The 22,374-nt window shown below is 40.5% G+C and overlaps 1 non-coding gene across 1 annotated transcript; it reads right to left on the bottom strand.

The window, feature by feature from the left end:
• Positions 1-555: 555 nt before the first annotated feature.
• On the bottom strand, positions 556-662 carry LOC125494086 (small nucleolar RNA R71). The gene has a single exon (XR_007270480.1). It is a non-coding gene; the product is annotated as a small nucleolar RNA R71 (small nucleolar RNA).
• Positions 663-22,374: the final 21,712 nt, after the last annotated feature.

Below are 22,374 nucleotides of genomic sequence, written 5' to 3'. Positions count from 1 at the left end.
ATCCTCTGCTTAGCTTTGTTGTGTTACATGAGAAGAAGAACTCACGGTTCACCCACATTGCCTCTAGATCCTGAAATCGACCGTACTTGCGAAAGCTTCGGAAGAATTTGGAAAATTTGACTTTGGGTTCCGAGCCTTCTTCACCAATCTCAAGTACATCAAGTGAAGTTGAATCAGAAATGGGTGAAGCAAATCCACAACTGTTTAGGGATTTCGGAAATCCGGGTTCCTATGTTCTTCAAGGTGGAATTCGACTCCCACCACCACTACAAATTTCAGCATTCACCCTCAGTATACTCGGATGGTGAAAGCAGAGCAGTTTTGTGGGGGTCAGATGAAGATCCTCTAGACCATCTCGACAGGTTTCTTGAGATCTGTGCCATGATAACAACTAATGATGTCTCTCCTGACTACATCAAGATGCACTTGTTCCGGTCCTCTCTTACCGGAAAGGCAAAGTCATGGCTCAAGAGCTTGCCTGCTAATTCCCTCACTACATGGGAAGAAGTCACAATGGCCTTCTTGAAGAAATACTTCCCGGAGTGGAAGACTGCGGACATAAGGAGGAAGATCTCCTCATTTGAGCAAGAGAACGATGAGACACTTGCCGAAGCTTGGGAGCGGTTCAAGGAGATGATCCGTTCATGCCCACACCATGAGTTCAACAAGAATCTACTCATGCGATTTTTCTATGATGGTCTTGATCCGATTTCACGGGCCAACCTTGATGCTGGAGCGGGAGGTCAACTATCTAAGATCCCGCAAGAACAACTTGAGTCCACAATTGAGGAAGTGATCAAGAACTACTCATGGGGTGGAAGACGAAGAGGTGCTCAACCTAAGAAGAGCGGAAAGTTTGAAATTGACCCCATGGATCAAATTCAAGCCAAGATGGACCAACTCGACAAGAAGCTCTCCAAGATCAATCTTGCATCGTCTACTCCTTCACAGGTAAACTCTTTTTCTTGTGATATTTGTGGTGGTACTAACCATGATACTTCTTATTGTGGAGGTACCCATTCGGAGCATGTGGCAATTAATTCAAGAGGAGATGGATATCAAGGAAACCAAGGGTATAGGAACAATCAACAAGGAGGTTGGAGACAACCTCAACAAAACTACACCCAAGGATTCAACCAACCTCAACAAGGATGGAATCAACCTCAACAAGGGTACAACCAAGCTCACAACCAAGGGTTTGCGCAAGGGTATAACCAAAACCAAAACTATAACCAAGGTGGTTCCTCCTCACAAGGGTCCAACACTTACCAAGCTCCACATCAAAGGACCAACAACCCAAAACCTCCCTCCAATCTTCCATTCCCCAAACAAAATCCCGAACCTACACCATCTTCCGATCCAACCTCTCTCCAAATTCTCCAACAACTCCAATCCATGAACCAAATTCTCCAAAACCATGAGCAAAGGTTTCAAGAGCTACAAGCCCACAACAAAATGCTTGAAACCCAAATTGCCCAAGTAGCTGAGAAAATCCCTCACCCCACAAATCAACTTCCAGGCCAACCCATCCTAACCCCAACCTCCATCAAGCCAAAGCCATTCATTTGAGGTCGGGAACAAGTTATGCGGGTCCTAAGATGCCTAATGGGGAGTTAGAGAAGGATGAAGAAGTGAGGTTGTTGAGAAGGAGGATGGAGCTGAGGAAACTGAGAAAGAGGAAGTTGAGGAGAAAGATGAGTCACATGTTCAAGTTGGTGACAAAAACCCATTGCCATCACCTCCACCAACCAAATCTTTGTGCCTCCGGTTCCCTATCCTCATAGGTTGGTAGAGAGAAAGTTGAGTGACAAGTTCACTAAATTTCTAATGTGATGAAGAGCCTGCAAATCAACATCCATTCCTTGAGGCTATGTCTCAAATGCCAGCTTATGCTAATTCTTGAAAGAGATCCTCTCCAATAAGCGAAAACTTGAAGATGAGCTTATCTCCCTACCTTACCAAGTGAGTGCTCTTGTGCAACGAACTATGCCCAAGAAGCAAAGAGATCCCGGGAGTTTCACCTTGCCGGTGAAGATAGGTGACTTAGAGCCTAAGGGTGCACTGGCCGATCTGGAGCAAGTGTCAATTTGATGCCCTTTCTATTGCAAAGCACCTGAAATTTCCTCTTCATCCTACGCGCAAAACGATTCAATTGGCGGACCGCACTGTGAGAGTCCCTTGTGGTGAGTTGGAGGATATACCGATTCAAGTTGGGCATGTGTTTGTACCATGCGACTTTGTGGTGATGGATATGGAGGAAGATCCTGAGACTCCTCTTATTCTGGGAAGAGAAGCTCTAAAGACTTTGGGTGCCGTGATAAACTGCAAAAACGACACAATCACGGTTGAGGTAGCTAATGAGCGGGTGGTGTTTGAGTTCTCTAAGACTTGAAGAGACCTATGATGGAGAAAATTTCCGGGTAAGCCTAGTGAAGATGAGGTAGAGGACGCCATGAGTGTGGAAATTTCTGGGACGAGTTGATGCTACTTACCGACCCCTTAGCTTGGACATGGAAGAGGAAACGCAAGATGAGGCGTTTGAGGTTCTAGCTGCATCATCCACTGATAAAGAGGAGTGTTCTAAGCCTCCTCCCAAGGTAGAGTTCAAACCCCTTCCCTCCTCTCTTAGATATTTTTTCTTGATGATGCATGTACTTATCCTGTTATTGTCAATTCGAGTCTTGATGACATTTCTATATCAAACTGATTGGAATTTTGCAAAAATATAAAGATGTCATTGGGTATTCGATTGATGACCTTAAGGGGATAAGCCCTTCTCTTGCTATGCATCGTATCCATCTCATCGATAGTAATGCCTCCTCCATCGAGCATCAGAGAAGGCTCAATCCCAACCTCAAAGAGGTTGTGAAAAAGGAGATCTTGAAACTACGTGACGCGGGAATCATCTATGCTATCTCAGATAGCAAGTGGGTGAGCCCGATTCACGTGGTTCCAAAAAAGGAGGCATGACTATAGTTGAGAATGAGAAAGGAGAAACAATCTCAACTAGGACTGTCACTGGGTGGAGAGTCTGTATTGATTACAGAAAACTGAACAAATCCACCCGGAAAGATCATTTCCCCCTTCCCTTCATTGACCAAATGTTGGAGAGGCTTGCTCGTCATTCACACTTCTGTTTTCTCGATGGTTATTCCGGATTCTTTCAAATCCCCATTCATCCGGATGACCAAGAGAAAACCACCTTTACTTGTCCGTATGGGACATTTGCATATCGAAGGATGCCCTTTGGTTTGTGTAATGCCCCATCCACTTTTCAAAGGTGTATGACAGCAATCTTCTCTGACATGCTAGAAGATTCCATTGAAGTGTTCATGGACGACTTTAGTGTGTGTGGTTCGTCTTTTGACACATGTCTGGTTAATCTTGAATGTGTGTTAAAAAGGTGTCAAGAGACGAACCTGTACTGAATTGGGAGAAGTGTCACTTTATGGTCGAGGAAGGCATTGTCTTGGGCATAAAGTGTCAAAAAGGGTAAGGTAGATCCGGCAAAGGTTTCGGTTATTGAGAAGCTTCCGCCACCGAACTCGGTGACGGGAGTTCGTGCTTTCCTTGGACATGCTGGTTTTTACCGGCGTTTCATCAAGGATTTCTCTCAAATAGCCAAACCATTGACGAATCTACTTCAAAAAGATGTTGATTTTGAGTTTGATGAGTCTTGTACTAAGGCTTTTGAAACTCTTAAGAAAAACCCTTACTTCTGCCCCCATTGTGCAAGCTCCGGATTGGAGCTTGCCTTTTGAGCTAATGTGCGATGCTAGTGACTTTTCAGTGGGAGTTGTTCTTGGGCAACGCAAGGAAGGGAGGCTTCATGTGATAGCCTATGCAAGTAGGACTCTGGATGATGCTCAACGGAACTATGCAACTACGGAGAAGGAAATGTTGGCCGTGGTCTTGCTTTTGACAAGTTCCGTTCCTACTTGACATGTAATAAGGCGGTGGTGTATACGGATCATTCTGCGGTCCGGTATTTGATGAGTAAGAAGGATGCCAAGCCTAGGCTCATTAGGTGGGTGTTGCTTCTTCAGGAGTTTGATTTTGAGATGAAAGAGAAGAAGGGGACGGAGAATGTGGTAGCTGACCATCTTTCTGCCTCCCTCTTGACAATCTGGAGGAGATTCCTATCGAGGAAGATTTGAGAGAAGAAGCATTGTTCGCCATTCTGAACAATGAGGTTCCATGGTTCGCTGATTATGCAAATTATTGGCTTGTGGGATTGAACCTCATGGTTTTACTTCCCAACAAAGGAAGCGGTTCTTTAAAGAAGTTTCGAGGTTCTACTGGGATGACCCGCTCCTTTTTAAGAAGTGTGCTGATGAGTGTTTAGGAGGTGTGTTCCTAATCATGAGATGGCCTCGGTTTTGCATCATTGCCATACTTTGGCATGTGGAGGCACGGTGGAGCAAGCAAAACTGTTGCTAAGGTGCTCCAATGTGGTATGTTCTGGCCAACATTGCAAAAGGATGCCCGAACATTTGTGGTGGCTTGTGATAGATGTCAAAGGAGTGGTGGCATCACAAAGCGACACGAGATGCCTCAACAGAACATTCTTGAGGTTGAGCCGTTTGATGTCTGGGGAGTCGACTTTATGGGCCCATTCGTTCCTTCCTGTGGGAATGTATACATTCTTGTTGCGGTCGACTACGTGAGCAAATGGGTTGAAGCCATTGCCTCTCCCACCAATGACCATGGTAGTACCAAGCTTTTGAAGAAGATCATCTTCCCTCGATTTGGGGTGCCCGCGTGTTGATCAGTGATGGCGGTTCACACTTCGCCAAAAAGCAATTAGAAGCACTATTGAAGAAATGGGGTGAATCACAAAGTAGGTCTTCCTTATCACCCCCAAACACAAGGCCAAGTTGAGGTCTCGAATCGAGAGGTTAAGAAATGTCCTTGAGAGATGGTCAATAGGACACGAAAGGATTGGTCTTTGAAGCTTGATGACGCTCTTTGGGCTCTTCGCACGGTTTAAGACGCCATAGGCACCACTCCCTATCGCCTTGTGTATGGCAAAGCATGCATTTGCCGGTTGAACTAGAGCACAAGGCTTGGTGGGCATTAAGGAGCTCAACATGGATCTTCACTTGGCGGGAGAAGCTCGAAAGAAAGGTAGTAGAGCTGAAGAACTTCGTTTTGATGCTTATGAGAGTTTAGATATACAAAGAGCAAACGAAGAAATGGCAGATCACCGGATTCAACAACGAGATTCCGGGTTGGGGACAAGGTCTTATTGTTCAACTCAAGACTAAAGCTTTTCCCCGGAAAGTTAAAGTCCAAGTGGTCGGGTCCTTTCTGTGTTGAAGACTACTCCATATGGAGCTTATGAAGTTATGGGTGAGAAGGTCCTTTTGGGTAACGGTCAAAGGTTGAAGTTCTATCATGATTCTCATGCGTTGGTTCCATTGGTTGCTTGATTCTTCGCTCACCTGAGCGACTCTTATGATGGACGTATCCTTTTAGTCAAGCTAATGACTTAAAACAAGCGCTACACGGGAGGCAACCCGTTTCTTTTCTTTCCTTTTCTTTTATTTTTCCTTTGTTTGTTAGTTGGCTTTTAATTTGTCAGTTAGCCATGAGAGGTACATTGGGACATCTGAATTTTTATGAAAAGTTGAGTGAATTGCGTGTTTTGGACAAGAAATATGTACAAAACTGACGGGTTAGGTGCGCCCGCACATGCGGAAAATTTTCGAAAATAAAATTTGGTGCGCCCGCACCAGGTTTTGAACACGATTTTAAGGAAAACAGAAGACTTTGGTGCTCCCGCACCTAGTCACTGTGCGCCCGCACCATATAAAAAATTTTCGAAAACACACAAGGTGCGCCCGCACCCACACAAGATGCGCCCGCACCAACTCTGTCGACTGATTTTGAAAAAAAAAACAAAAAAAACAGAAGACTTAGGTGCGCCCGCACCTGAGGCTGGTGCGCCCGCACCTAAGCTTGGTGCGCCCGTACCTCTACATGGTGCGCCCGCACCAGAGCCTCCGGAATTTTTTGAGAAAAAACAGAAGGGTTTGGTGCGCCCGCACCTCTTCTTGGTGCGCCCGCACCAAACGTGTTTTTTGAAATTTTTTTCGGTTGGTGCGCCCGCACCAAACCCGGCTGGGTAAAAACTCGCGAGTTTCGACTTTTCTTTCTCGGCGCTCCTTCCTCTTTTCCACATATTTTCGAACACTCTCTCTCACACTCACTCACTTTCTCTCTCTTGTTCCTCTCTAGATCCGGCGACCTTACTTGTTTTCCGGCCACTTCCGACGACTTTTATCACCGGAATCTTCATCACCATCTTCTCTACAACATTCAAAGCACAAAAATTGGGGTTTTGCAAGGATTGATTTCTAGGGTTTCAAAATTGGGGATTTTCATCTCCATGTTGGTAACTCCCTTCTAATCTTTGCTTTTTCATCAATAATCATTAAATTGGATTCTAGTGTGTTTTCTTTTAGATTGCATGCTTGTTTTCCTTAATTTCTTTTGATTTTCATGAACTTTTCATATTTGTGTTTGTGATGTGGTGAACAAGTGCAATTTTTGTGGTTTGTGATAAATTCATAATATTCTGACTTTTTGAGAACTACATTGCATAAATTTTAGGTGTTGTTGATTTTGTGCATAATTGTGGTTGGTTTGGTGAAATTGGCTTGAAAGTCTCTTGAGTGGTATACTCTTGATTGCTAGCAACTTGTTGCTACTAATTGTGGATGGCTAGCTGGTAGATCTTAGGATTAGTTTTTGATTTTCTTTTTGTGTGTTTTCCTTTTGTGTGTTGTTTTTTTTTTTCTTTGTGTGTTTTGTGTTTTTGTTTTTCTTTTTGGTGTTTCTTTGTGTAGAGAGTCCGCTTTGTGGTTGTGTCATTGCAGCAGATCATCACTTCTCCTTCCTCCTTTTTGCCAAAACAAATTCTTTTACACCATGGGAAGAAGTAGTGGTGAAGGCTCATCTAGGTCTAAGAGCAAAGACCGGGTCCTCTTCACAAGGACCTCGTCAGCTCAATCCCCCTCCCCTCATGCTTAAATTTCCCAACGCCGCTCATAAACAAATTTTCCAACAACTTTCTGAGCGCACGTTTCGTCCCACAAGTTCTATGACCACACTACCTGCAACTACCTTAACATCGAATCGATGATAAGGGAGATGGCATAATGTCGGGTTATCGGACTTCCTTATTTCATGAACCTACTTATGATCAACTCACTCTCGAATTCTTGAGTACGTTGAACATAAGTAATATGACAGGTGCTCTAACTATTCAATTTCGTATGTTTAATCAAGCTAGAGCACTGTCTTTTGACGAATTCTGTGAGGCATTTGGGATGGACCCTCGAGCTCCCTGCGATGCCCCTTTGGGCACCATCTGGCAGGGATACAATGAGCAAGAATGGTGGACAAAGATCACCAACGGTACGACCGTTTCGGACGAACTCGTCCAAAGCGTCGGAGATCATCCACCTTGCTCTCCGTACTTCCATAGGATGTTGGTTTACACCATCTTTCCTAAACAGGAAGTCGGGCAGTTGAGAAGACGAGCTGCTGGTTCTCTGGTTGGCCACTGACGGGGCCCACCATAGAGCCCGCATTAACTTTGCTGCTCTCCTCCTCAACCGACTGCAGGAGATTCGGGGGGCACACAGGTGACTGGGGAGATCCTTTGTGGTGGCATGGTCACCCGGCTAGATCCTACCTTGACTTGACGATGACCTGGCTCGCTTGGAACAGCGTGCCTACTGTTGGTCAGTCCAACAGATTGGATGGTGCCAGCCTGCAGCAGATGAAATTTCTGCGCAATTATAAAAAGGAAAACTGCATCTGGCTTGTGGGGGGGCGACCTTACTGTTATATAGGGCCCGACTTCGTTTGGACCCCCGCTAACGTTGAAAACCGTTGGCGGGTTCCCCCTGCCCATGACATCCCACGGGCTATCCCTGAGCCCATTCCTACGGAGCGCATTCCACGCGTTCCGAGAGGTCCGAGGCCCGACCACCGCATTCCTGAGAGTGAGGTGGCCGAAGCTTCCTCCTCTCAATCCTTCGACATGGGCTCTGTCATGGCACATAGCCCAGATGCAGGCCTCTCAGGAGGCCAATCACCGTGCGGTTACGCTACTCTTGCCGGTATCCGCACCGACCTCGACCATGTGTCTAGGTGGCTTGGCGCACTCACCTCGCCAATGTCCACTCCGGACATGAGCCTCCCTTCCCTAACCATCCCCACTATCCTCCTTCTTTCGACCCTCGAGAAGGGCCGTTTGAGGAGCCTTCTTTCCGTCCTTACCCCCACTACCCATCCTACTATCCTGATGGGTACTCTGGTGGGTATTTCCCTCCTTACCCCCTCCCGATGGGGGTAATGGTGGGAACTATTAGGAGCTTTTCATAACCCCCCTCCCTCTCCCTCCTTTTGCAACTCCGAGCGCGGAGTTTTGCTTAAGCTTGGGGGACTTGCTGTATGTCTATATCTTGGGAGTTTTGGGGTCATTGATGGTTAGAATTAGGGGTCTCATTGGTTTTCGGTATCATTGGTGATTGTTCCTGTCTGTTGGCTTTGATTTCCCCCACCCCTGCTGACTTCTCTTCACCTGTACAGCTTTGCTTTGGTAGTTTTTTTTGGTAGTTTTGTTTTGCTTTGCATTTTTTTTAAAAAAAAAAAAACATTTTCCTCTTTTATTCTTTTTCTTCTTTTTTCTGCATTTAGGATAGCTTGGTTGCATGCATGATTTGTGGCTAAAGTTCATGACTTGATTGGAAGACCTTCCTTATATTAGACTTGATGATTTTGGAAGCCCTGTTGTGACTTTAGGCGTCTCTTGAAACCGATAACTTTTGGTAGAGTCTCTTTGAAATTAGGCGAGTTGGATGAATGGATTGCCTTGCCCCTTGTGCGATGAATCCCGAAGGAGGGCCAAGAACCTCGTAAGACTCACTCACAACCCTCACCATTGATCGCCTAACTTGTGACTTGCATTTTAGTCCCCAAGATTACATAAGACGAGCCTCTAGGAGAATGATTTAGGGCGTTTCTTTTGCTAGTAATAGGAGCTACAAAAGCCAAAAGCTTGAATACCTGCATAATATTCGCTTCTCAACCCATCTGAGCCTTTCTATCCTATTTTTGCTTAACCCACATAATGAGTCATGGCCAAACTTTCCCCAAAGTGGAGTACATGTGTAGTTTTTGTTGAGTTAAGTGTTTTGATATTTAGTCTTGGTTGAAAGAGAGTTAATGTGCTTGTATGATAGCAAAAGTTAAAAAAATTTTGTGAAAAAGAAAGACAAAAGAAATAAAAGAAAGAAAGTTCTTATTGTTTGATTTGGTTTATTATTGAAAATGAAAAGAAAGAAAGATCAAATTGATGAGAAAAAAATGAAAAGTTCACAAAGTGAAAAAGAAACAAGTGAAATTCAAGGTTATGTGTGAGATTTCTTTAATTGAGAATAGTGTTAGGACTAGCTTGGGGAGTATTTACCCCTAGTTTGTACTCCACTTACCCTTTTTGCACCACATTCCTAGAATATAATCCACACCCCTAACCTAGCCCCGTTACAACCTTAACAAAGTCCCTTTTGACTTCTAGATTGGACTTGATCTATTTAGTAGTGGCGGGTGAGATTTTGTGCAAGTCATGATGAGGGTCATCAAAACATGGTAGAGGCGAGCAATTATGGTTGAGCATCCCTAGGGAGGAGTCAAACTTGGGTCTTGGAAGTGGAGAAGAGTGAGAAATCATTCTTGGAAAGCTTTCTTTCAAAAAGACTCGGTTGATCGGTGGATTGAGACCTTAGAGTCACTCTTGTGCTTCCTAATCATCTTCCCTCTTGTGTTTGGTTGGTCTCCTAAATCTTGCTATGAACTCATTTAGCTTGCATGTCATACTTGTAACCTTGCATTTAGAGCATATAGGTTGTTGCATGTTTCCCTTTTCTTTTTATTCTCCTTTTCTTTTCTTTCCTTCATTCTCATTCTTGGTTTACTTGAGGACAAGCAAAACGCTAAGCTTGGGGGAGTTTGATAAGTGCGTTCCTAACGCACTTTATGACTCTCTTTTGGCTTGTTTTAGCTCCCTTTTCTCCTTTTCTTCCTTCTTTCTCCTCACTTTTCCCTTCTATTTCATTCACTTGATCATACTTGATCATAGTGACATTTTGCTAGATTTTCGATCTATTTTGATCGAATTTCTAGCACATATGCTTTCACCATGTTTGTCTGTTTCTATTGCAGGTATGACCCTTTTCGGGGCCGAGAAATGAGACATGGCACAAGGGAACGAGCTAGAGGCTGAGAGTTAGCCTGAGGTGCGCTTGGTATGCCCCGCACACGATGGTGCGCCCGCACAGCTACTGGTGCGCCCGCACCATCGACCATTTGGAGCACAAAACAGACGACATTGGTGCCCCGCACCACGCACAAGGTCGCCCGCACCTGCGTCTGGTTGCGCCCGCACATTTTGACGGAGGATTTAGGACTGAGGCAAGACATAGGTGCGCCCGCACCTGACATGTGGTGCGCCCGCACCTCTATCTGGTGCGCCTGCACCTGTTCCTTGTGCGCCCGCAGCATCTGTGGTGCACTTTTACAAAAAGACAGGAGACTCAGGTGCGCCCGCACCTGAGGTCTGGTGCGCCCGCACCTGAGCATGGTGCTCCCGCACCATGCGTTCCGGAATAACAATTCACTTCATTAAACCCTTTTTCTTTTTTAGTTTTAGACTTACGCTTTCATTCTAGTTTTCACACAATATTCTAGGGTTTTGTATTAGAGAGAAAACACTTTAGTTTCCATTGATAATTGAGATTAGTGATCATAGTTTGTGATTCGATTTACATTCAAGGTACTTTTCATTCAATTCAATTCAAAGTTTCATTTTTATTTCATTCTCTTGGTGTTTGTTTATGTTCTTATATTATTTAAGATCTTCATTCTCTTAGTTATGAATTGCGATTTCATTAGTTTAATCATTACTTAATCATGTTTACCTTAGATTAGTCATAGATTTTATGTTTAATTGCTTAACTCCATGATTAGTGAGTAGTTTCATATCTAGGGTTAGGGTGAAAGTATGAATTAGGGTTTTAAATATGTTGTTGATGTGATTGTGATGAATGGAGAAGTTTATGCATTGATCTTGGTGTTTTGAGACCTTAGGATAGATATTGATCACATTTATACTTTGGTATTTTGATTTCAAACGTTCTTAAATCGGATTTTGAACTCTTTTATCATCCCCAAGAATCAACTTAATTTCCATACCAAGATATTGGATGGAAATTAAGGGGATCCTTCATTAGGGTTTTCCAAACTTATCGAATCTCTTAATCAATTAACTAAAGACCATTCGAGAGAGGATATAGTTGATAGATTAAGCGATTACTCTTGAGGACTATTCGAGAGAGGGCTGGAGTATTTTACAGGAGAACTAAACCTTGCTAATCGTCTTTGTTGCTTCACAATCGGCATTAACAATCATCATCCGTTCTTATTCATACTAGTAGCCTTAACTCTAGTGTCTTTTATTTGATATTCAAACTCGTAATATTTGCTTGTTCTAGTTGTTAGTTAGTCTTAATTTTTACCAAACATCTTTCAAACCCCCAAATTCCTTTCAATTAGGTAGTATGGACTTGATAGACTTTAATCAATCCCATTTTCCCTGAGGATCGACCCTTGACTTGCCCTTACTATTCTCTTAGTAATTGCTTGTTAGGACTTATAAATATCGTTTGGAAAGCGGTTCTTAGTGCCTTAACGACACACTAAAATCCTCTTATCAAATGCAAAATGGCCTCTAATGCATATGGGCTTAAAATGAATGCAAGTGAATTGAGTTGACTAGATTGCACTAGTGGAAAAAACCTAATCTGTCACTTAGTAACATATATTGGTTTTGTGAAAACCGCATCAGAAAAACAATTTAAAAAATGGGAAGGAAAGCTAGGTGGAAAATCTGATGCGATCCTTTTGTGGACCGCATCCGATTACAAAAACTGATGCGGTTTTTTAAAATCTGATGTGGTTTGATGGACCGCATCAGATTTTGTTATTTGTCATAACTCATGCTGGTCCTTACAATGCGGAGCCGAAAATAAAGGCCCGAAACCTCCTTTTAATGAACTAAACCTAATTACACCCGCCCAAACTCCTCCTCTCTCCTCCTCTCTCATCTCTCTTCCTGTCAAACCCTTCATCTATCAGCCCCTCTCTTCCTCTTCACTAGAACCACTACGCAACCAACTCAACCCCTCTCTTCACCCTCCACTCAACCCCTTCACCACCAGATTCGCGAAGAGGGCGAAGAAAGAAGATGAAAAGGCGACGAGACGAAGAAAGAAGACGAAAATGCGAAGACGAAGAAGGGATTAAGAAGACGAAAAATCGAAGAGACGAAGAAAAAGGACGAAGATGAAGAAGGAAAAGACCAGTGTTTGATTTAGGGTTTGTACATTTAGTTTAATATAATTATTTTAATTTTTTGTCAATTTTTTCGTTTTTTATTTTTTTCGTAATTTATTGTTTTTTGGATGTAATTTTTTGTCCTTTTTATTTCAGATTTTGCAGTTTATAAGTTTTAATTTAGTCTGTTGTAATTTTGGATTTCCTTGCATCGGTTTTCGAAATTGGATTGGATTAAATGAATGTGTTTAGAATGGGATTAGAATTTTCGAAACTCGTTTTTGAAAGGAACCCCTTGTTGTGTCTATTGTTAGGAAAATATAATGGATTAATTTTGAAAAAAAATATATTTTTTTCAATATGTGGTAGGTGATTAGTAAACATTTTTGAAAAAGGTAGAATAGAGTAGGGTGTAGGACTGATTTTGAAAAATATAAGTTTTTGAAATTGATTGAATAGATAGGGTAGGATTGGTAGGAAAGATTATTTGGACAACAGGGAGAAGGTAGACATGCATGATAATTCTAACTCTACCATGACCATTGTTTCCTAAATGCAGTTTTTTATGACAGACTAGACCTTACATGAAAAAATTGATTTTGTTTGTTGAATTAGGTGAGACCCCTAAAACGACCATGTTTTACGCGAATACAGACGGAACGGACATAAAGTCGACCACCACGACTACTAATTACCAAAAGCATGCGATGCATAGACTGTGTGCCACGCAACATTGCTGCGTGCGGCGCACAATTGTGCGTTTGGCGTGGGTGTGGTGCGCTAGGCGCAACTTAATGCGCTTGGCGCACTACTCCCCCGACATGTTTTTCGGGGATTTAGGCAAAGTTTTAGTCAATTGTTAATTTCTTATTGTTTATTAGACGCGGTTTTAGGAACGACGCATAATAATGACAATTTGACAAGATAACAACAAGCAAAAATTGCAATCACATGCAAATGTCATATAACATGAATGCAAAAGTTTCAACTTAAAGTCCATTTCTATATTTAAAAGCACGACCAGGTTTAGGTTCAGTCTGAAAGGGTCCATGACTAATAGATTGATCGCATGCTTCATACCTCTACTTAAAGAGGTGGCCACGTGTACGACGCACTTCAGGTCTCAAGTCAGAAACAAGAGAACAATACTGTGGTTAGGTAGGTTTGCTTGTGACTAGCTAAGATTCAATACTATTGCTCAGGAAGCTTTTCGGAATGACAAAACGCAAACCCCCCGGGGTGACCTCACGCATAGAATATGCGCTAATGAGGCAAGGTAGATTGTCCTTATGGTGGCTTAAACAATAGCCATGCATATGCAAAACTATAATGTTATTCTAATGCATAAAAAGAGTATGAATCATATTTTTCACCACTCATTAAAAAAAATTTATTTTTTTAAAAATCCTCCCTAGTGAAGTCACCAAAATATAGGCTAGTTTTTATTTCACCTACGCAGGATGAGCGCGTATTAGATTTGACTACCCATTATAAAGGTTTTTTATTGATAACGTTTTGAAGTTGCCAATGAGTTTTCAAAGGAAGAGTCATAAACCTAATCGGATAGGGAAACCGTAGGGACAACCTTCAGGGAGAGTAGTCGTGAAGCCTGAAAATCTGAATGTCTTGAATGTATGTAGATTGAATGTGTTTGTGTTTGAAAGGTATGAGTTTTGTAGGAAAGTTTTGTAGAGAGGATTCATAATGGTATTCGTAAAGTGTAAAAAGTCGAGTGTTAAAGTTGTTGTGGAAAATTGTCCTGAAATCTGTACGGAAATCAGGTGTATTTATAGGACAAACGGAATTGTGCTTCACGCGCCAACTGCGCCGGGTGTAGGCTGACGTCACAGGCGCAAATCCACGTGTCATGCGCAGATTGGCACGCCTGACATGGCATGCCCAGTAGAAAGTGTACACGTGGTATGCACTTTGGAAAAGATAAGAAATAAAAAGTGCGTCTTACACAAAGAAGTGCCTTGACGCAGGACTCTGTGTGAGTCACAAATTCACGTGTCAGGTGCAGATTGGTGTACCTGACACAAGTGGACAATGGTGCGCCTGACGCACCAACATGGGCCAGGCGCACGGCCATGCGCTAGACGCAAGCTGATGTACTAGGCGGGTTTTAAAGATTTTATTTTATCTTTTAATTCCGAAAATCTGATTTTACGGGATAAAATCCAATTTTAACTATAAAAAATGTCTTTGAAAATATTTATTTATTAAAATAAAATTAATTATTATTAATAATTAATTAGGCTTTTAAACGATTGGGCTCACATGCAATTAATTATCATGAATAATTAATTGGGCTTTAAAATAGGACTTTAATACTTTTTTGAATTATTTTTGGGTTGGCTATTCGGGTTGTTCTCCCCTTGGGTCTGACCAATTAAGACCATGATATATTTCATCATCAAATCCTTAAATGGGGAGACACAATTGTTTGTCTACAAATGGCTTTTCAGACTGCTTTGTCCTTGTGTCGGACTAGATAAGACCACGATATGTTTCATCATTGCATTCTTAAGTGTAGAGACACGATTATGTATCTACAACGCCTCTCCTGACCGTGGGGAGGGTGGCCTTGGTCCATTCCATTAGAACAAACCTTTAACACATTTGTTATTTCCCTAGGAACACTACAAGAGGGGGGGTGAATTGTAGGTGTAGAAATAAACGTAACTTTTTGCGGAAATTTAAACTTAAACGAATAAACACGCTAAGGAACACAAGGGACTTTTACGAGGAAAAACTTCTTGGGCCCAACAAGAAGAAACAACCTCGACCACTAGGGATTTTAAACTCAACTCTTTCACTAATTAGGCCAAACAACTTTATTACAACCTTAACAGCAGTTCCTCTCAACTTAAGTTCCTAAACTCAAGTTCCTGAGCCACTGTTCCCTTAACAGCAGTTCCTCTCAACTTCACTCGAACTTTTCTCACTCATACAAGCTTTACTCAAAGCCTCTCTCTTACAGAACTTCACTCAAAGTTCCCTTACCCCAAAAACCAAAATACAATTGATCGAAATAAGCTTAGTGGAATTAGAGTAAGAAAGCAAAGAACAAATGGCTATTATGAGAGAATGAAGGCACTGACACTTAATTAGTTAAACTCACTTAATTACTTAGTCAGACACACTTTGGAACTCATTTAGACTTTAATATTTATAGTGACAATCACAAAGAACGTGGGAGTATAAATCGATTTCATGTTAAGTCCAGTAACCCATGATGTTCCTTCCCCTAAGGAACACGTTTCTCATCATGTCCCATGATCCCATGATCTTATTTTGAACGTGGATATATTTTAGCCACAACTCCTAAAGATTAGGAGTTTCTTGAGTTTTATCCGAAAATCAGTTAGACATAAAAACATATTTATTATTAAAACTGAATTTTTAATCTTTAAGAAAATATTATATTTTAAACAAACTCTTTATAAAACCGGATAATTATTTTCTTATTTTTCCGAAAAACAAAATCTTTTCCTTAAAAAGATTTTCTATTAAAACTGATTTTCAATTGGATAAAAACTAATTTCCTATTATTTAGGCATGACTTACTCAATTGCATAATTGTACCGTTATACTTTTGCACGCCTAAGTCTAGGTCCTTTTATAAAACAAGTTCCTTTAACAGATTCGTTTAGTGCCACTTAGTTTGTTCCTTAGAAAGGAACAAACTCTCATTCTCAAATAAAACTGCCATTGTTCCTTACCACCCTTACTTTGTTCCTTTACAATGGAACTAGAAAATAAAAGGCCTAGCTTTTATTCTTCTTGATCCAATGCTTGCTCCAGTATCAACATATAGAAACTGCCTTACTTAGCCTTTGAAATCCTCTCTTGACTTCTTCCTTGACTTCTACACTTAAATAACTCATTAGTTCACTACTTAGGTCTCGTTTGGTTCACATGGAAAATAATTTCCCATGGGAATTTACATTTCATGGGAAATTATTTCCCTTGTTAATTTCCTAGGAATTAGACAAAATTATTTGGTTGACACCATAGGAAATTGCATTTCCTAGGAAATTACTCACCAAGGGGGGGCTTGGTGAGTGATTTCTCATGTTTCATGGGAAATTCTATTTCCCTTGGAATTTGTATTTCCTATGCTTCTCCCATTTCCCTCCAACCAAACACAACACCCATAATGTATTTCCTAGGAATTTCTTTTTCCAAGGGAAATAACTTCCAACCAAACAACACCTTAGTTTGCATCTTTGTTTCTTTGTCATCATCAAAAACTAGGGTTCAACAATTTCCCCCTTTTTGATGATGACAACAAAGGTACAAACTAAGGCAATAACAAATAATATAAGTGAATGAAGACGATAAAACAATAAAGAAGAAAATGAAAAATAAAACACAATTAAGTAAGTTACTTTAATGTTTCAATTTTGATTTTTCATTTACCTTAACCTATTAATTTTTTCAGATTTTTCCAGATTATGTAGATTATGTACAGTTTGTTCCTTAAATCCTTTCCCCCTTTGTCATCCTCAAAAAGAATAGACTCTGCATGTATTCATGAATTGATTTAACACCTTAAGACCATATGCAAGCACCATTGGTGGTTAAGTTAGATTTTCAAAGAGTAAACTTGCTCAAACATCAATCACATAATACTTAGGGATGGCAGGTGGGTATAATTTGGCGGGTTTCGCACCGCATCCGCCCCAGTTGGGGCGGGTATGGATATGACTTTGGTGGGTAGTGGGTGGGTATGGATACGAAAAGTCAAATCCGCCATGGGTGGTGGGTAGGTGGTGGATATAGGTCACATCCGCCCCAAATCCACCCGCCCCGCCCAATATCCCCCCACCCCGCCCCATATCCATCCGCCCCGTATAATATTTACTAATTTACCCTTTATAAAATAAAGAATTATGTTCATAAATCTAAAAAATTGTAAAAAATAATTAAGAAATATGAATACTAAGAATGTGTATTTTGTTTTCTTTGAAATGGATGTTTGTAATAACTAGTTCATATAATAGATTATATATAGAAAATAAATCAGGTGGGCGGGTGGAAAATCCACCTAGGTGATGGGCGGGTATAAGTGGGTAATGGATATCCACTTGGGTGGTGGAGCGGGTGTGGGTATAACCTTATACCCACGTGGGCGGAGGTGGATATGGAAACTTGTACCCGCCATGGTTGGCGGGTAGGTGGTGGGTATGGAAAATTTAGGTGGAGGTGGGTGTGGATTTAGGGGTATCCGCATCCGCCCCGCCCATTTGCCATCCCTAATAATACTAGCCATTCCAAGGAAGAAATTATGCATAAACATTCATAAACACAGACATAATAGCAAAAGTCATTGTTTATATATATATAGCACTTGTTCCATAACAAAAACAAAGAAAGGAAAAGAAAAAGGATTAAACAAAAGTCGTGTTCCTTGAAAAGGAAACAGGAACAAAAAAAAAAAACTAAGAAAGGGAAGGGGAATGGTGTTCCTCTACAACTCTTTTCAACCACATCTCTAGCTTCTTCATTCACTCCCCATGATTTCCACAACTTGTTCCTTCAACTCCTCCAAACAGGGCCATAGATATCATCTTCTTTTGTTGCGCAATCACGTATCACTTAGATCTTCATAAGACTCACATTTTGTCAGTTTTAGCATCCAAAGTCCAGTGAAGGTGATTATAAAATTTTATCATGTGTTGAGCAGGAAGACAAACATCATTAACCCAGCTACAGTCATCCGGAGCAACTTGTTCCTTACCTTTGGAACTAGAGGCAGAAGGGAGATTTTGTGGAGGAATTGGAGGAGGTTGAGTGGAAGGCTCATCTGTTCCGGGAGTGGAAGCAGAAGGAGAAGGGTTGTAAATGGGAGGAAGAAATGGTGGTGTGGTGGAAGAGTTGTGGAGGTGGAAGCAAAAGGTTAGGTCTTATTTCATCCTTAATCTGCTCAAAACTGGAAGGAACAGAGAAGGATGAGGGAGAAATGGAGGTCATTTGTGAAAGGAACAGAGAGTTTGGGATGTGGTGGAGTGGTTCCTTGAGAGTGGAGGGTTCCTGTTCCTCATCATCCGAAAGGACTAAAGGGAGTCCTTGTTGGAAGGAACAGAAACAGTAGGAGCAATTTTCAACGATGCTCTTCCTCACTCTCGAGGAACAGAGAGGTTAGGCTTTGGCAATGTGTTTGCGCCTCTTGGTTTCGGTTCCTCCGGTTAGGAACAGGTTCCTCCAAGATAACATCATCATCTGTTCCTCTAATGTCAACTTAGGCATTTTCTTTTCTTGAGGAACTGGAGCTATTCTCCTTGAATGAGTACTCCTTCTTGGACAGAAAGACCAAGTCCATTTAGAGTCTTCTCATTCAAGATGTTCCCTTGTTTGACTCCTATGTAGGCCAACCAGTAGTCTTACTTCAAAGTGATGAAGAGAAGAGTTATAGCCTCCAACCAATAACACAATGATTTTCAATACAGTGGGTAAATGTTGAATAAGAGAGAAGGGAAGTTGATTTGTAATATGTGGTCTAAGCAAAACATGTAACACATATCAAGAGACCCACTTCATTCCTCTTTTCAGTTCGAGGAATGAGTGCTCTCCAACAAGTTAACAATATTTGTGAAGGGAGAGAGTAGGTTATGGTTTATTTTTTTGACCAGCAGTTCCTCCAAAATATTCAGATTTTGTCTGAGGAAAATTCGGAAAAGAAACAGTTCCTTTCTGCTTTAAAATACAAATCAGTTCCTTTGCAAGGAACTTCCCAAACTTTGCCAATGTGGCTTGATTAAACTTAATTTTCTTTCCTCTAACCTCAGTTGTGCAAGTCCATCACATTTGTAAAAATTTGCACAAAATCTCCATAGCTAAGGAACAAGGCATTTTAAAGGCGAATTCAAACAAGAATTCCATGCCGTTCCTTTAGAATGGAGTTAATTCATGAAATTCTATTTATTTGCCCATTCTAAATCGACACAAAAACCCAAACATACCTAGATTCTTCGTTCACCCTGTTTCTTGGAAGAGAAGAAACAGTTCCTTTGGAAGGAACAGGCGTATTCTTCTTCTTCCCCCTGAGTTGTTCCGGGGTTTCTTCTTCATCATCTTCCCCAATTAATTTTCTTTCTGCATGCTCCTTCTGGAGATTCTAATTGTTGTTCTTATGGGGTTTCTTTGAATTTTGGTTTCAAGGGTTTTTGGTAGGAGAAGAAATTTCCATTTTTGAAGTGTTGGATGTTTTGGTGTTGGAAAAGGAGAGTTTCTTGAAGTTTTTGCCATGATTTGAGAAGGTTTGAGGTTTTTATGGAGTATCAAGAGGTGTGATGAATTTTCGGCTATGGTGAAGATGAAAGGTTGGAGGAACACGGTTTCTAATAATGGTGAATTAAGAGGAGTTTTGCATGTAATAGTTTTGACACGCGGGAAAAAATAAAAAAAATAAAAATAAAAAGAAAAGAAAAAAAAAGATGATAAATAAGAACAAGATTTAATTAAACTGTTCCCTTTTATTTTGGGATTTTCGGATTTTTCGGATTTTTATGAATTTTAATTTTTGAAAGAAAATAAATGCTAAGGAACTTGTGCTATAGGAACAACTAATGCATATCAATGTCCTTCATATCATGCATGTTTCTTTACCTTGGGAACAGTAAGGGGAGTATTATATGACATTTGTGAGTTGTTTAATTTCTTTGAATTCATGTTTATGTTTGTAACATTCCAATTTGCAATGGTCTTAGGCAATTAAACACAATTATTTTTAGCACACAAAGTCACTCAAATTGATTCAAACATGGGGGAATGACATAGGAACAATCACTTAATTTTTATTAACCCTAACTCAAGCCTTAATTTTTCATATCTATCTCTTTGCAAAGGCTTAGTTAGATATCAGCAATCTGATTCTCAGTTTGACAAAACTCAAGTTTAATCAAACCTTTTTCAAATTTTCTCTTAAAAAGTGATGTCTATATGTATATGCTTTACTCTAGAATGATGCACTGGATCTTTAGAAATACTATAGCACTTGTATTGTCACAATAAATAGGAACACATACAAAGTTTATTCCATAGTCACTAAGTTGTTGTTTTATCCAAAGCATTTGAGAGCAACATGCAGCAGCAGCTACATATTCTGCTTCAGCAGTGGATAAAGCAACTGTGTTTTGTTTCTTGGTACTCCAAGAAACTAAACTATGACAAAGGAATTGTGCCATACCTGAGGTGCTTTTCCTATTTACAAGATCTCCAGCATAATCTGCATCTGCATATCCTTTTAGTTCGAATGTATCACTTCTTGGATAGTAGAGTCCAAGATCATCTGTTCCTTTAAGATATCTAAGAATTCTCTTCACAGCTGTGAGGTGAGACTCCTTTGGATTTGCTTGAAATCTAGCACACAAACCAACACTGAAAGCTATGTCTGGACGACTAGCAGTTAGATACAAAAGTGAACCAATCATTCCTCTATATTTTGTTTGATCAACACTTGTTCCTATGGAGTCTTCATCTAATCTAGTTGAAGTTCCCATAGGAGTGTGATTTATCTTTGAATTTTCGAGGCCATATTTCTTTAATAGTTCCTTTATGTATTTTTGTTGGTGAACAATTTATTCCTTTTCAGTTTGTTTGATTTGTAGTCCAAGAAAGAAATTTAACTCACCCATCATACTCATTTCAAATTCATTCTCATGAGACTTGAGAATTCTTTGCACAATTTTCATTAGTAGCTCCGAATATGATGTCATCAACATATATTTGAACAAGCAAAATTCAGTTCCTTTAGATTTTAGGAACAAGGTTTTATCAACCTTTCCTCTTTTAAAATTGTTTTCTAAAAGGAACTTTGATAATCTCTCATACCATGATCTAGGTGCTTGTTTTAACCCATAAAGAGCTTTATCAAGCTTGTAGACATGATTTGGGAGATTATTATTTTCAAACCAGGGGGTTGTTCAACATATACATCTTCTTTAGATAGCCATTTAAAAATGCACACTTAACATCCATTTGATATAATTTAAACCCATGTAAGCAGCAAATGCAATTAAAATTCTAATGGCTTCTAATCTAGCTACAGGAGCAAAGGTTTCTTCATAATCTATTCCTTCTTGTTGATTATAACCTTTTACTACAAGTCTAGCTTTGTTTCTTACAATGGTTCCATATTCATCTAGTTTGTTTCTAAACACCCATTTTAAGCCAATTACTTTTTGTTGTTTAGATGAGGAACTAGATGCCATACCTTGTTTCTTTCAAACTCATTTAATTCAGCTTGCATTGCAGTAATCCAATCAGAGTCAGTTAAGGCTTCTTCATGATTTCTTGGTTCCATCATTGATAGGAACGCATGAAATGCACAAAAGTTCCTTAACTGAGATCTAGTTTGCGTACCTTTGGATATGTCGCTGATTATGAGTTCCATGGATGTGACTTTTGTAATCTCCAAGGTTTTGGTTGAAACTCTCTTATAGGAACATGTTGTTCCTCATGAGTTCCTTGAGTAGATGAGGAACTCTGCTCAGTTGTTCCTCTGTTAGCCTCGGTGGACTCAGTTCCTTCATTTGAGGAACAGGAACATCTTCTCCTCCTTGAGGAACAGGAACTCATTGATGTTATTTTTCAATTCCTCGTTCCTTTCCTCTTTCACTTCTTCTTCTTCTTTGTGAATCTGCTTCCTTTACTTGGTTGTCCAACCCATCTCATAGTCATCAACCTGTATGCTTGGATTAGTATTTGTCAGATTCATCAAAGATTACATGAATGCTTTCTTCAACACACATAGTTCTCTTGTTATATACTCTATAAGCTTTACTATGTGAGGAGTATCCTAAAAATGTTGCTTCATCACTCCTTGCATCAAATTTTCCAAGATTATCTTTTCCATTATTATGCACATAACATTTGCACCAAATGTTCTAAAATAAGTGATATTTGGTTTCTTTCCAAAATAAAGTTCATAAGGAGTTTTATTAATGATAGGTCTCATCATGG

Source organism: Beta vulgaris, chromosome 5 (assembly GCF_026745355.1).
Source record: "Beta vulgaris subsp. vulgaris cultivar EL10 chromosome 5, EL10.2, whole genome shotgun sequence".
Classification (NCBI taxonomy): Eukaryota; Viridiplantae; Streptophyta; class Magnoliopsida; order Caryophyllales; family Amaranthaceae; genus Beta; species Beta vulgaris.
This window is presented reverse-complemented; position numbering and strand designations above follow the sequence as displayed.